This window comes from Rattus norvegicus, chromosome 6 (genome assembly GCF_021556685.1).
Source record: "Rattus norvegicus strain SHRSP/BbbUtx chromosome 6, alternate assembly SHRSP_T2T, whole genome shotgun sequence".
NCBI classification, from domain to species: Eukaryota; Metazoa; Chordata; class Mammalia; order Rodentia; family Muridae; genus Rattus; species Rattus norvegicus.
The window spans coordinates 120,065,275-120,080,726 of record NC_141539.1 but is presented as its reverse complement, the minus strand read 5'-3'; the positions used below and the strand labels follow the sequence as shown (position 1 = coordinate 120,080,726).

General features: G+C 37.3%; 1 long non-coding RNA gene across 11 annotated transcripts in view; it reads right to left on the bottom strand.

Moving 5' to 3' along the window:
- The window catches only part of LOC120103596 (uncharacterized), a 38,950-nt gene that overhangs the window by 8,650 nt on the left and 14,848 nt on the right, over nt 1-15,452 (bottom strand). For 3 of the 11 annotated variants that reach the window (XR_015622525.1, XR_015622521.1, XR_015622520.1), the window contains exon 1: nt 10,617-11,509. The exons of 6 other annotated variants lie outside the window; for them this stretch is intronic. This is a non-coding gene — a long non-coding RNA (uncharacterized LOC120103596). Of the gene's footprint in view, nt 1-10,471; nt 10,534-10,616; nt 11,510-15,452 lie in introns of those variants that run through there. 2 more of the 11 variants (XR_015622519.1, XR_015622517.1) reach the window with 1 other exon arrangement.

Sequence of the window (15,452 nt, the reverse complement as noted above, 5' to 3'; positions counted from 1 at the left end):
GGCTGGGGATGATTTTGGAAGAGCTGGGGAAAAACTAAAGGAGCTGAAGGGGATAGCATCCCCATAGGAAGAACAACAATTTCTAACTGGACCTCTAAGAGTTCCCTGGGACTAAGCCATCAAGCAAAGATCATTCATGGGCTAGGTCATTGGTCCCCTCTACCTAAATAGCAAAGGATTGCTTTTCGGCCCTTAGTAGAAAGGGATGCACTTGGTCCTGTGAAGTTTTGATGCCCCAGAGAAGTGGGATGCTACAGGACTGAGGTGGGAGTGGGTGGTTGTGGGGGTGAGCACCCTCTTAGAGGCAAAGGGAATGCGGGATGGAGTAGGGTGCTCATGGAGAGGGGACCAGGAAGCCGGACAATATTGGAAATGTAAGTAAATAAAATAGTTCACGACAGCAACAATGAATAGAAAAAGTAGACACGAAGAAATGTGTGGTGGTAGAAAAAAGATATTTTGATTTTGTTGTTGGTTTACTTTTTAAGTATGAGTGGAAATTGCAATCAAGTTGTATTCATGATGATTGGTTTCAAACCATATTACTCTAAAGAATTTTGTTTTCTTGTCTTATAATATGTGATTTTTCTCTATGACTTCTTTTGTACACTGATATGTAAATGTAAACTTTCCTCACAAATTTTATAGCACATTTTTCAAGCAAGAGCGTTTGTGTCCTGATAATGCATAACTTCAAATACTTATTTGGCCTTACAATTTTAATTATATCAATGATATTTAATTTGATATAAACATATTTTTATCAAAAAAAATCAAGATCTAGAGTAAGCATGGTCTTCTATATAAAATACTTTGTGTTAAATTTAAATAACATATTGAGTTTCTAGGCCATTTAGGACTCTTCATCTTATGATTAAAATTCATGTAGCATATAACAAACAGATATTAATTTGGAATTTGTATTTATATCTTTGATAATGTTAATGTCTTTTTACTTTTAGGTTCAATGTCCACTTTAGACTAGACATAACACTGTAATGAGATATATACAAAGGCATGCTGGGGAGTTTCTATCCTAAATTCCTCTTAAGAATAGCATGGGCTGTTTTGAATTTGCTGAAGACACAGTAGCTAACCTTATAAAATACATTAAATATATGATTAGTATTATCCAGATTATAAATCACGTGCAGTATGTGTACACATAATGTGCATATATATATATATATATATATATATATATATATATATATATATATATATAGAGAGAGAGAGAGAGAGAGAGTTTTAGAAGGACCCAATTAGGAATGTATAACTCGCTCCTCCTGTCCTTCCTTTTTCTCTTCCACCCGCTGCTCCTCCTCCTTCTCTGAGCTCCGGACGTCCTGCAGCGGTCTGGGTAAGCCACTCCGCGCCTCCCGGCTTCAGAGGTCTGGATCCCTTTGGTTTGCTATCAAGACCACCAGAAAATTTGCTAAATATAGAATCACTTGATAGAAAACTCCTGGATAAAGATGGGCAGACATCAGAGGCCTTAATCATATGTATTCTTACATCTTCAAAAAGATGTCTGATGCAGACCCGGTGAGAGAGAGACCCAACCGCCTGGTCAGGTGGGCACTCCTGAGGCTGCAGAGCGGAAGAGACCACCAACACTGCTCACCCCTGCCCACATCCCTGGCCCAAGAGGAAACTGTATAAGGCCTCTGGGCTCCCGTGGGGGAGGGCCCAGGAGCAGCAGGACCCCTGCCAGAGACACCGCCGGACCCTGAAGGAAACAGACCGGATAAACAGTTCTCTGCACCCAAATCCCGTGGGAGGGAGAGCTAAACCTTCAGAGAGGCAGACAAGCCTGGGAAACCAGAAGAGACTGCTCCCTGCACACACATCTCGGACGCCAGAGGAAAAAGCCAAAGACCATCTGGAACCCTGGTGCACTGAAGCTCCCAGAAGGGGTGGCACAGGTCTTCCTGGTTGCTGCCGCTGCAGAGAGCCCCTGGGCAGCACCCCACGAGCAAACCTGAGCCTCGGGACCACAGGTAAGACCAAATTTTCTGCTGCAAGAAAGCTGCCTGGTGAACTCAAGACACAGGCCCACAGGAACAGCTGAAGACCTGTAGAGAGGAAAAACTACACGCCCGAAAGCAGAACACTCTGTCCCCATAACTGACTGAAAGAGAGGAAAACAGGTCTACAGCACTCCTGACACACAGGCTTATAGGACAGTCTAGCCACTGTCAGAAATAGCAGAACAAAGTAACACTAGAGATAATCTGATGGCGAGAGGCAAGCGCAGGAACCCAAGCAACAGAAACCAAGACTACATGCCATCATCGGAGCCCAATTCTCCCACCAAAACAAACATGGAATATCCAAACACACCAGAAAAGCAAGATCTAGTTTCAAAATCATATTTGATCATGATGCTGGAGGACTTCAAGAAAGACATGAACACACCTAGGGAAGCACAGGAAAACATTAATAAACAAGTAAAAGCCTACAGAGAGGAATCGCAAAAATCCCTGAAAGAATTCCAGGAACACACAATCAAACAGTTGAAGGAATTAAAAATGGAAATAGAAGCAATCAAGAAAGAACACATGGAAACAACCCTGGATATAGAAAACCAAAAGAAGAGACAAGGAGCTGTAGATACAAGCTTCACCAACAGAACACAAGAGATGGAAGAGAGAATCTCAGGAGCAGAAGATTCCATAGAAATCATTGACTCAACTGTCAAAGATAATGTAAAGCGGAAAAAGCTACTGGTCCAAAACATACAGGAAATCCAGGACTCAATGAGAAGATCAAACCTAAGGATAATAGGTATAGAAGAGAGTGAAGACTCCCAGCTCAAAGGACCAGTAAATATCTTCAACAGAATCATAGAAGAAAACTTCCCTAACCTAAAAAAAGAGATACCCATAGACATACAGGAAGCCTACAGAACTCCAAATAGATTGGACCAGAAAAGAAACACCTCCCGTCACATAATTGTCAAAACACCAAACGCACAAAATAAAGAAAGAATATTAAAAGCAGTAAGGGAAAAAGGTCAAGTAACATATAAAGGGAGACCTATCAGAATCACACCAGACTTCTCGCCAGAAACTATGAAGGCCAGAAGATCCTGGACTGATGTCATACAGACCCTAAGAGAACACAAATGCCAGCCCAGGTTACTGTATCCAGCAAAACTCTCAATTAACATTGATGGAGAAACCAAGATATTCCATGACAAAACCAAATTTACACAATATCTTTCTACAAATCCAGCACTACAAAGGAAAATAAATGGTAAAGCCCAACATAAGGAGGCAAGCTATACCCTAGAAGAAGCAAGAAACTAATCGTCTTGGCAACAAAACAAAGAGAATGAAAGCACACAAACATAACCTCATATCCAAATATGAATATAAAGGGAAGCAATAATCACTATTCCTTAATATCTCTCAATATCAATGGCCTCAACTCCCCAATAAAAAGACATAGATTAACAAACTGGATACGCAACGAGTACCCTGCATTCTGCTGCCTACAGGAAACACACCTCAGAGACAAAGACAGACACTACCTCAGAGTGAAAGGCTGGAAAACAACTTTCCAAGCAAATGGTCAGAAGAAGCAAGCTGGAGTAGCCATTCTAATATCAAATAAAATCAATTTCCAACTAAAAGTCATCAAAAAAGATAAGGAAGGACACTTCATATTCATCAAAGGAAAAATCAACCAAGATGAACTCTCAATCCTAAATATCTATGCCCCAAATACAAGGGCACCTACATACGTAAAAGAAACCTTACTAAAGCTCAAAACACACATTGCACCTCACACAATAATAGTGGGAGATTTCAACACCCCACTCTCATCAATGGACAGATCATGGAAACAGAAATTAAACAGTGATGTAGACAGACTAAGAGAAGTCATGAGCCAAATGGACTTAACGGATATTTATAGAACATTCTATCCTAAAGCAAAAGGATATACCTTCTTCTCAGCTCCTCATGGTACTTTCTCCAAAATTGACCATATAATTGGTCAAAAAACGGGCCTCAACAGGTACAGAAAGATAGAAATAATCCCATGCGTGCTATCGGACCACCACGGCCTAAAACTGGTCTTCAATAACAATAAGGGAAGAAAGCCCACATATACGTGGAAATTGAACAATGCTCTACTCAATGATAAACTGGTCAAGGAAGAAATAAAGAAAGAAATTAAAAACTTTTTAGAATTTAATGAAAATGAAGATACAACATACTCAAACTTATGGGACACAATGAAAGCTGTGCTAAGAGGAAAACTCATAGCGCTGAGTGCCTGCAGAAAGAAACAGGAAAGAGCACATATCAGCAGCTTGACAGCACACCTAAAAGCTCTAGAACAAAAAGAAGCAAGTACACCCAGGAGGAGTAGAAGGCAGGAAATAATCAAACTCAGAGCTGAAATCAACCAAGTAGAAACAAAAAGGACCATAGAAAGAATCAACAGAACCAAAAGTTGGTTCTTTGAGAAAATCAACAAGATAGATAAACCCTTAGCCAGACTAACGAGAGGACAGAGAGAGTGTGTCCAAATTAACAAAATCAGGAATGAAAAGGGAGACATAACTACAGATTCAGAGGAAATTCAAAAAATCATCAGATCTTACTATAAAAACCTATATTCAACAAAATTTGAAAATCTTCAGGAAATGGACAATTTCCTAGACAGATACCAGGAATCGAAGTTAAATCAGGAACAGATAAACCAGTTAAACAACCCCATAACTCCTAAGGAAATAGAAGCAGTCATTAAAGGTCTCCCAACCAAAAAGAGCCCAGGTCCAGACGGGTTTAGTGCAGAGTTCTATCAAACCTTCATAGAAGACCTCATACCAATATTATCCAAACTATTCCACAAAATTGAAACAGATGGAGCCCTACCGAATTCCTTCTACGAAGCCACAATTACTCTTATACCTAAACCACACAAAGACACAACAAAGAAAGAGAACTTCAGACCAATTTCCCTTATGAATATCGACGCAAAAATACACAATAAAATTCTGGCAAACCGAATTCAAGAGCACATCAAAACAATCATCCACCATGATCAAGTAGGCTTCATCCCAGGCATGCAGGGATGGTTTAATATACGGAAAACCATCAACGTGATCCATTTTATAAACAAACTGAAAGAACAGAACCACATGATCATTTCATTAGATGCTGAGAAAGCATTTGACAAAATTCAACACCCCTTCATGATAAAAGTCCTGGAAAGAATAGGAATTCAAGGCCCATACCTAAACATAGTAAAAGCCATATACAGCAAACCAGTTGCTAACATTAAACTAAATGGAGAGAAACTTGAAGCAATCCCACTAAAATCAGGGACTAGACAAGGCTGCCCACTCTCTCCCTACTTATTCAATATAGTTCTTGAAGTTCTAGCCAGAGCAATCAGACAACAAAAGGAGATCAAGGGGATACAGATCGGATAAGAAGAGGTCAAAATATCACTATTTGCAGACGACATGATAGTATATTTAAGTGATCCCAAAAGTTCCACCAGAGAACTACTAAAGCTGATAAACAACTTCAGCAAAGTGGCTGGGTATAAAATTAAATCACTTAAATCAGTTGCCTTCCTCTATACAAAAGAGAAACAAGCCGAGAAAGAAATTAGGGAAACGACACCCTTCATAATAGACCCAAATAATATAAAGTACCTCGGTGTGACTTTAACCAAGCAAGTAAAAGATCTGTACAATAAGAACTTCAAGACACTGAGGAAAGAAATTGAAGAAGACCTCAGAAGATGGAAAGATCTCCCATGCTCATGGATTGGCAGGATTAATATAGTAAAAATGGCCATTTTACCAAAAGCAATCTACAGATTCAATGCAATCCCCATCAAAATACCAATCCAATTCTTCAAAGAGTTAGACAGAACAATTTGCAAATTCATCTGGAATAACAAAAAATCCAGGATAGCTAAAGCTATCCTCAACAATAAAAGGACTTCAGGGGGAATCACTATCCCTGAACTCAAGCAGTATTACAGAACAATAGTGATAAAAACTGCATGGTATTGGTACAGAGACAGACAGATAGACCAATGGAATAGAATTGAAGACCCAGAAATGAACCCACACACCTATGGTCACTTGATTTTTGACAAAGGAGCCAAAACCATCCAATGGAAAAAAGATAGCATTTTCAGCAAATGGTGCTGGTTCAACTGGAGGGCAACATGTAGAAGAATGCAGATCGATCCATGCTTATCACCCTGTACAAAGCTTAAGTCCAAGTGGATCAAGGACCTCCACATCAAACCAGACACACTCAAACTACTAGAAGAAAAACTAGGGAAGCATCTGGAACACATGGGCAATGGAAAAAATTTCCTGAACAAAACACCAATGGCTTATGCTCTTAGATCAAGAATCGACAAATGGGATCTCATAAAACTGCAAAGCTTCTGTAAGGCAAAGGACACTGTGGTTAGGACAAAACGGCAACCAACAGATTGGGAAAAGATCTTTACCAATCCTACAACAGATAGAGGCCTTATATCCAAAACATACAAAGAACTCAAGAAGTTAGACCGCAGGGAAACAAATAACCCTATTAAAAAATGGGGTTCAGAGCTAAACAAAGAATTCACAGCTGAGGAATGCCGAATGGCTGAGAAACACCTAAAGAAATGTTCAACATCTTTAGTCATAAGGGAAATGCAAATCAAAACAACCCTGAGATTTCACCTCACACCAGTGAGAATGTGTGGCTAAGATCAAAAACTCAGGTGACAGCAGATGCTGGCGAGGATGTGGAGAAAGAGGAACACTCCTCCATTGTTGGTGGGATTGCAGACTGGTACAACCATTCTGGAAATCAGTCTGGAGGTTCCTCAGAAAATTGGACATTGAACTGCCTGAGGATCCAGCTATACCTCTCTTGGGCATATACCCAAAAGATGCCTCAACATATAAAAGAGACACGTGCTCCACTATGTTCATCGCAGCCTTATTTATAATAGCCAGAAAATGGAAAGAACCCAGATGCCCTTCAACAGAGGAATGGATACAGAAAATGTGGTACATCTACACAATGGAATATTACTCAGCTATCAAAAACAACGAGTTTATGAAATTCGTAGGCAAATGGTTGGAACTGGAAAATATCATCCTGAGTGAGCTAACCCAATCACAGAAAGACATACATGGTATGCACTCATTGATAAGTGGCTATTAGCCCAAATGCTTGAATTACCCTAGATCCCTAGAACAAACGAAACTCAAGACGGATGATCAAAATGTGAATGCTTCACTCCTTCTTTAAATGAGGAAAAAGAATACCCTTGGCAGGGAAGGGAGAGGCAAAGATTAAAACAGAGACTGAAGGAACACCCATTCAGAGCCTGCCCCACATGTGGCCCATACATATACAGCCACCCAATTAGACAAGATGGATGAAGCAAAGAAGTGCAGACCGACAGGAGCCGGATGTAGATCGCTCCTGAGAGACACAGCCAGAATACAGCAAATATAGAGGCGAATGCCAGCAGCAAACCACTGAACTGAGAATAGGTCCCCTATTGAAGGAATCAGAGAAAGAACTGGAAGAGCTTGAAGGGGCTCGAGACCCCAAAAGTACAACAATGCCAAGCAACCAGAGCTTCCAGGGACTAAGCCACTACCTAAAGACTTTACATGGACTGACCCTGGACTCTGACCCCATAGGTAGCAATGAATATCCTAGTAAGAGCACCAGTGGAAGGGGAATCCCTGGGTCCTGCTAAGACTGAACCCCCAGTGAGCTAGTCTATGGGGGGAGGGTGGTAATGGGGGGAGGGTTGGGAGGGGAACACCCATAAGGAAGGGGAGGGGGGAGGGGGATGTTTGCCCGGAAACCGGGAAAGGGAATAACACTCGAAATGTATATAAGAAATACTCAAGTTAATAAAAAAAAAAAAAGACAAAAAAAAGGAATGTATAACTCGTATTGGGAAGTAATAAGAGTCTGTGAAAATTCTCTTGGGATGATACAAAGCAAAACATGGGATAAATACAAGTAAAATATTTTAAACAGCATGGGCTACCGCAGGCATTCGGATCCAGGAAAAATACTCTGTGATGGTAAAATCAACCAGAGGATTCTGATGCTCCAGTCGAAAAGCACTATTGGAAATTATGTACGTGTGTGTAGAGCTTAGAGTTACAGATGTTTTCCAAAGGTCACATCATCTAGAATCTGTTTGTCAGTTATGTTGGTTATTTAGTTGCTTTCAGGTCTGATACCTCAGGTTAAGTGTTTATATTTAAACATCAATTCGAATTTTGTTATACAGGCATAACAGAATACTTTAATTACTTTACTTGTGTGTTTACTTAAAGCACTACATGCTTTTTGGAGAGTATATTCTTGTAAAAGTGCAGAACTAGAAAAATTTCATGCATTTTTGCAGTTATATGGATTTCCCACATATTTTAATTGAAGAGTTTAATTTCAAACATATATATTTATATACATATATGATATATATTATATATATAATGAATATTTTTCCTGAACAATTAATTATAGATTAGGCAACCAAGAGGTGAAAATAAATAAATCATATAATATGTTCCACATCTTTTGTTTTACAGGAAGTGAGTTGGGGACACAATAGATGACACACTTAGCATGAGATAAAAGATAGAAGCCAGTACTCACAGGAGTGGGCTTCTTATGGAATCAGTCTCAAACTCCCACATACCAAGCAAGATGTGATATGGAGATTTCAGACACAGCATACATGAATGGGCAGCAAGACATTAATTTTGATACATGTTTATACTATGCCATGGTCCAATTCATGGTAGAGAAGATAGTAGGAAGATAGTAACTGAGGGTTTAGTCCAAATAATAGAGGGTTTGTCTTACCATATTATTTTTATTAGTATAATAAAATTTCAGAATCTGGAACCCTGAAGGTACAAGACTTTTGAACTATGTACTTATTGGCTCCATTTTTATATTCTTCATGTTTACATTTCAAAAGACAAACCAAAAACAAAACAAAATGCTTCTGATCTGATAATCATTTATAGTAGGGAATAAGGCTAATATTACCTAGTGTGCTTACTTCTATGTTTGACCAGCCCCAATTTACACAGACTTCATTCTAACTCTTCTCCATCTTCCTGGAATTTCTTTCCTTAAACATGTTTCCAAATATGAAGACCACCACCAAAATAACTATAGCTTAACACTATTCTTCCAGTATTTGATTCCACACATAAATTAAGTCATTTCTTTTTAAAAATTACTTAAGATAAATCCTGATAAATATTAATCAGGGAATAAAGTTGTATACAGTGTAGCTTAGTAACATAGTTACAAGTGTTTAATTATTTGTCATCTATGTATCCATCTCTTACCTAACATTTTTATCTATGATCTATTTGTATATCCATTTATCTATCTTTATCATCAACAACTTTTCTTCTTCTCCTCCTCCTCCTCCTCCTCCTTCTCCTTCTCCTCATCTCCCTCCCCTTCCTTCTCTTCCTCCACTTTCTCCCCTTCTTTCCGTTCTCCTCCTCCTCCACCTTCTTTGCTTCTGCTTCTTCTTCCTCCTGATAAACTAGTGAACCCAAAACCCCTTGTTCACCTACAATGGAGGTGGTTACAGCATTAAATTTCTCAGCCAATGTTATAAAACAGATATTCCACTTAACTGAAATGAAATAATCAATTTAAAAAAATGTGTGTAAGAAAAAAGTAAAAAAAAATTAGGAATTAACTTATCACATTTTGTCATAAAAATTTATCTCATCTTCACTTCTTTTTCAGTGGCTTCTTATATGTATAACTCTGTGTTGAGGTGTTAACATAATTTTTGAGCCTTCTTTTGAACCATATGTATATATTTATTTGTACAAATATCAAATATGTAAATGAGCACTATGAAATGGTAGTAAGTACCTTGTAAAATTAAAAATCTGATGTTTTCCAATAGAGTTTCAAAATTACTTCCTTTATTTTTTGATAATTCAATATAATTATATAATTTTCCTTTCCCCTCCAAAACCTTCTGTGTAAGAGTCTTTGTTCTCTTTCATATCCATAACCTATTTTCATTAATTATTGTTATATTCTTATACATATATGATTTCATCACGACACTCATTTACATTTAGTGTACATTAAAATCACAATTAGTTCACAGCCAGTTTATGATATACTTTCAGTTTAAAAATTCTATTTAATCTTACAATTCTGGAAAAAACATTCATTTGAAATTACTTTCATCTTTCCTATAAAAGATGTTTAGTATTATTCATATGTATTCTCCTTTGTTGCCAACTGTTATGCTGATTTGTTGGGATAAGAACAAATTTTAAAAAATCTGAATATTCAAGATGAAAACAATTATTTATAATACACAATAATATATTGAAATATGCAGTGAAATGTGTTTATATGATAGAAAAATGCGACCTTTAGAATTAGATATAATTTCTTATCCTACCCACCTTTCAAATGAGATAGAAAGTCCATTCTTCATGGGGATCATAACAAAATGAATCACAAAAGCCTGAAAAAATGGTTATTATGTAATAGAGAATAAAAAATAAACATAAATTTACTGATGTCAAAATTAAAATGACTTATACTTACCTTTGTAAATGCTTTTAGATGATGTATAGGGCGACTGAAGAGATGGTCTATTAGTTCAGGCACAAGTGTTATCACATGGGACTGGTGCTTGGATCCCAGGACATACAAAGCAGATCACAAGCATCTCTAAATGCACTTCCAGGAGAACTTGAAGCCATCTTCTGGATTCCACAGTCATCACCACACATGTGGTATACACTCACATATGTACACGGTCAAAACCAAAGCTAACTAACTAAATCTTTACTAAACATAGGGATTATGTACTAATTTGGAAAGAGAGACAATTAACATTCTGAGCTGACCACACTTTCTTAGCATTCAGTTAGTTTCCACACACAAGTGGAGAATGTGAAGACCCTTCTTTTTAAGAATAATCATTCATTAAGGAATGTATGCTGGGAGAAACTTTATCCAGTTTTAGATACAACAGCAAATTCAACTCTTCCTTTAAAAAAGTCTCAAGACTAGGGAGGACAACCCAGTGCCACAGCCTTTGTGTAGATGACTCAACAAGCAGTGACATTGTGATGTCATCAGGCTTGTACACTTTTCAGAAACAGTGCAGGTCAGCTCAAAGGGAGAGGGGTAGATCCTGCTATCCTCAGCCTTCCGCAGAGTACTTTTTTGAGGGAGCCGAGTGAAAAGACACCCTGCATCTATTTTTAACTCCCAAAGATGGTTCTTCACAGCTCAGCACATAAGTTTAGTTAGCAGAAAAATCCTAGTTTCCATAATATTCTAACTTTCGATTTTAACAGGCCATATGCGTCTGTAAGTACCGTAATGCTTCCTGTAATGAAGAAGGCATATGCTCCTGGACAATGTCACTGTGAGAACTTCGAATGTTAGAAACCAGCACAGAACCTGATCTGAAAGCAGCATTACCCACTGCCAATAAACGATAATGTTGCCTTGCAAAACTCGTGTAGAATGCTGATGCTTATTTTAGTTATCAAGATAACAGCACACTTCTCCAGCCCATTTTGAAGATTTTTGTTCATGATAGAGCCAGACCCACTCTGCTTACACATACTTTAGATATGGGCTTTTATAATGAAAATTTGGCCAGATATCAAGAAATTCTGAAAAACATTTTAGGTCTTTTTGGTCTTTCTGCAGTGTCTTTCTTCTACACGGGCTTCTAAGTCACTCATTTCTATTATCACAGTTCAAAAAGATTAGGATTTCTTTGTCCTCAAGGTCTCGGCAAAGCAATGGAACCTGATTACAGTAAAGCAAATGTGAGTAATTGTTACAGCCTTATAAAAAATGTATATACTATTAAACAGTAAATTCAAGTCATCCTTATAATTTTATAAGTTACATATATATGTAAATGTATAAGATTTGTAATAGAAGTAGCCAAAATTTATACTATTTTTAGTCCCTGTTTTGAGAGGTGAATTTCTTCTGGTTTCAATGCAAAGTAGTATAGAACTGTCATTCTTTGTGATTTTACGTTTTGCTTCTGTTTGTGGTATGTGGGTGCATGTTCACATTTATGATAGCCAGAAGCTGACAGTGGGTATCCTCTTCTATTGCTCTCCACATGAATTTTTGAAATGGAAGGTCTTTACCCTTTCACCTTATCAAATTTTTAGACTGGCTTACCAGAGATTTCAGGGTGTTTACCAGCCTCTCCTAACCCAGCACTCAGATTACAGGCAAAGCACACCTAGCATTTTACATTGCTGTTGTGGATCCAAAGTCGTGCTGGAAACTCAGGCAGTTTATGTCATTGAGTCATGGCTCCAGTTTCCAAATCCTTTTTCTTGGGTGCTTTCTCTCCCTTAGGTGGTTAGAAGTATGATTACGTCTCTTTCTTTGATTCTTCCCAACACCCAATGCAGCAATTTTTACTATGACCATAAATACAAAGAAACTTTTGCTAGTGATCAAAGTGTACTCTGCAAACTCCAGAATTCACTGAAGGTAGCAGAATATTGAAACTTAAAGCTATTTAATATGAAAATCATTGTTCTATATAAACCTGTGAATTAATTTTATCTATCTTAGATGGCCATGATGACCTTAACAACCATCGATACAATGTACCCTTTGCATCTGCATTTTTCTTACATATCTTTGTATAACAAAACTATGAAATTCAAAATTCTTCTGTGGTGGTTCTCAAGATTAAATTATTTAGTTTCTTTGTGCATAAATGGAATTAGTCCCATTTGCTAATTGCAAAGTATTTTTAAAAATCCTTTCAATCTGTGAATCTACTTGACGGAGATCAATTTCTTTTTCAGGCAGTAAGCAAATTTTCTCAAGTTTGATGCCTGATTGCTCAGGTTTATAGACTGTCCTGGTGTTTGAAGAATATAAGATTTAGATGACACACAACCAGGTATGAAAAATGGAATGAGAAAAAGTTGGAAAGTTTAAGAAAGTTAAATAAACTTAGAATATTCTCATCTTAATATATTCTCAGCAAACACTCCAGGCCAATCATGGTGAGAGTCTTTGCACCCCAGCTGCAAAACTTCACCATCTCACAGGAAATGGTGTATGGGAGAAGCTTTTCACCCAGGGCTGCTGAGGCAGGAGATTGGGGATTTACAGAACAGATGCATAATGCATTTCAATATGCTTTTCATAAGGCCGATCTCGTTTCATTCTATGATATTCTTCTTATGCATGATTGTTTGCATAAAGGTTTCTTCATAAGTCCTTGAAAGTTAGGTTAGATGAACTGGTCAAAGTGACATGAAGAGACAGACAAACCAGTTACTTTTTCTCAAAAGTCATGCTTTATTCTGCTATAACTTTCTTTGATTTCCACTGGGCCCTTGAAAAACATCATACTCTGCCTTAGTATACCTTGGGTATCCTTGGGCAATGTCCTGAGTAAATAATTACAGATATATGTTATGCATGTGTGTGAATGATATATAAACATATGTAATATGTATTGGACCTGTGACTATATCCACCTGAAGACAATTAACCTTTTTCGTCTACTTTTCTGCCTCTACCATTTCACATTTTGTTACTTTTAAATTTTTCATCTTCTCCTTTTCTTTTTCTCTGTATTATCCTCATTTACCATATTGTTTTCAGTGAATTCATACTTTAATTTATACTCTCTCTTTCTGACCAACTATTTAACTATGTGTGATGGATGGATTAGAAGAGGCTGACAACTTATGTTTTTAAAACACAGCCAGAATACAGCAAATACCGAGGCGAATGCCAGCAGCAAACCACTGAACTGAGAATAGGTCCCCCGTTGAAGGAATCAGAGAAAGGACTGGAAGAGCTTGAAGGGGCTTGAGAACCCTTATGAGCAACAATGCCAAACAACCAGAGCTTCCAGGGACTAAGCCAATACCTAAAGACTATACATGGACTGACCCTGGACTCTGACCTCATAGGTAGCAATGAATATCCTAGTAAGAGCACCAGTGGAAGGGGAAGCCCTGGGTCCTGCTAAGACTGAACCCCCAGTGAACTAGATTTTTGGGGGGAGGGCGGCAAGGGGGGGAGGATGGGGAGGGGAACATCCATAAAGAAGGGGAGGGGGGAGGGGGATGTTTGCCCGGAAACCGGGAAAGGGAATAACACTCGAAATGTAAATAAGAAATACTCATGTTAATAAAAAAAAAAACCTGAAACAGTTTATCTTTTACTCCATTAGACAAATCTCACAGAAGTGATAAAATAATAGAAATATTTTAGCTTATATTACACACTGTAGAAGTTGAGAACCATCAGCTATTTATTATTGTAAATATGTAGATAATATAACATGCTACCTGAGAAATGTTTATTATTGTATTTGTACAAGAGTTACACTAAAATCAAATATAATAATATGCTCAAGAGATAGTCATATCTCTTCATTTACCATTTGGGAGGAGAAAATTGCATTACTAATTTAATTGTCTATCAAGAATTAGTAATAGAAAGTACCATATTTGTTTAAATCATGGAATTAAAGACAACAATGAAAAAATATTGCTTTTTGGTTTTCACTTATCTACTTTAATATCTGTATTTTGTTGACTACTCAAAGCAGTCAGTAGAGTTCTGGACATCGTTGTCAGGCATGACAATATATGACTTACATAAATAACATATCACTTGTTCTGTAAGAATGAGGTGACATTTCTCAGAGCACTGTGTATGGAAATTCAAAATTCAAAATGGCATTTGTCACATAATAAGTTACTGCTTAAATAGCATATATTAGACATTATATATGATTGAGACTAAAAAGTAACATTTTTTATATGTTACATACAGCCTATCTCTGATTCTGAAATAAAGAAGGACCCATATTATTAACAAGAGGAATGATTGCTAGAATTCAAATTTATGTACATATTATAAAATATTACTTAATTTTCATTCTTGATGACAAGATGTAAAAAATATACTATTAGGTTTGCACGAAAGTAAGATAAAGTTACTCATTATAATCAGCAAGTGCATAGTATAAGCTTTTTGAATGTTAATAAGTAATTTGAAAAATGTCTGGCTATAGGTTCTGCAGAAAAGAGTGACTTCACTGATTTTATCATTTTTGTCATTCATATTTCTTATTTCTTTGCCTCCTCTTATATTACCAGAAATACTTTCACCTTTCTACAAACCACACATAAAAATAGCATTATGCTTATCATCACTGACTTGGTCCCATGCTAGGAAGTTCTAAAAGGAAGGAGTTACACAAGTAACAGTCTCATTGAGTAAGATTTCCCTGTCCCTGTGTGGGTAGGAAGTGGTATATGTTGAAGTTGTTGAAGCTGATGCATAAAATAAACATCTTTAAGTGTTAAAGCTCCTGGCATTTTCTTTCACTACAATGGTGATTGTGCAAAGAAA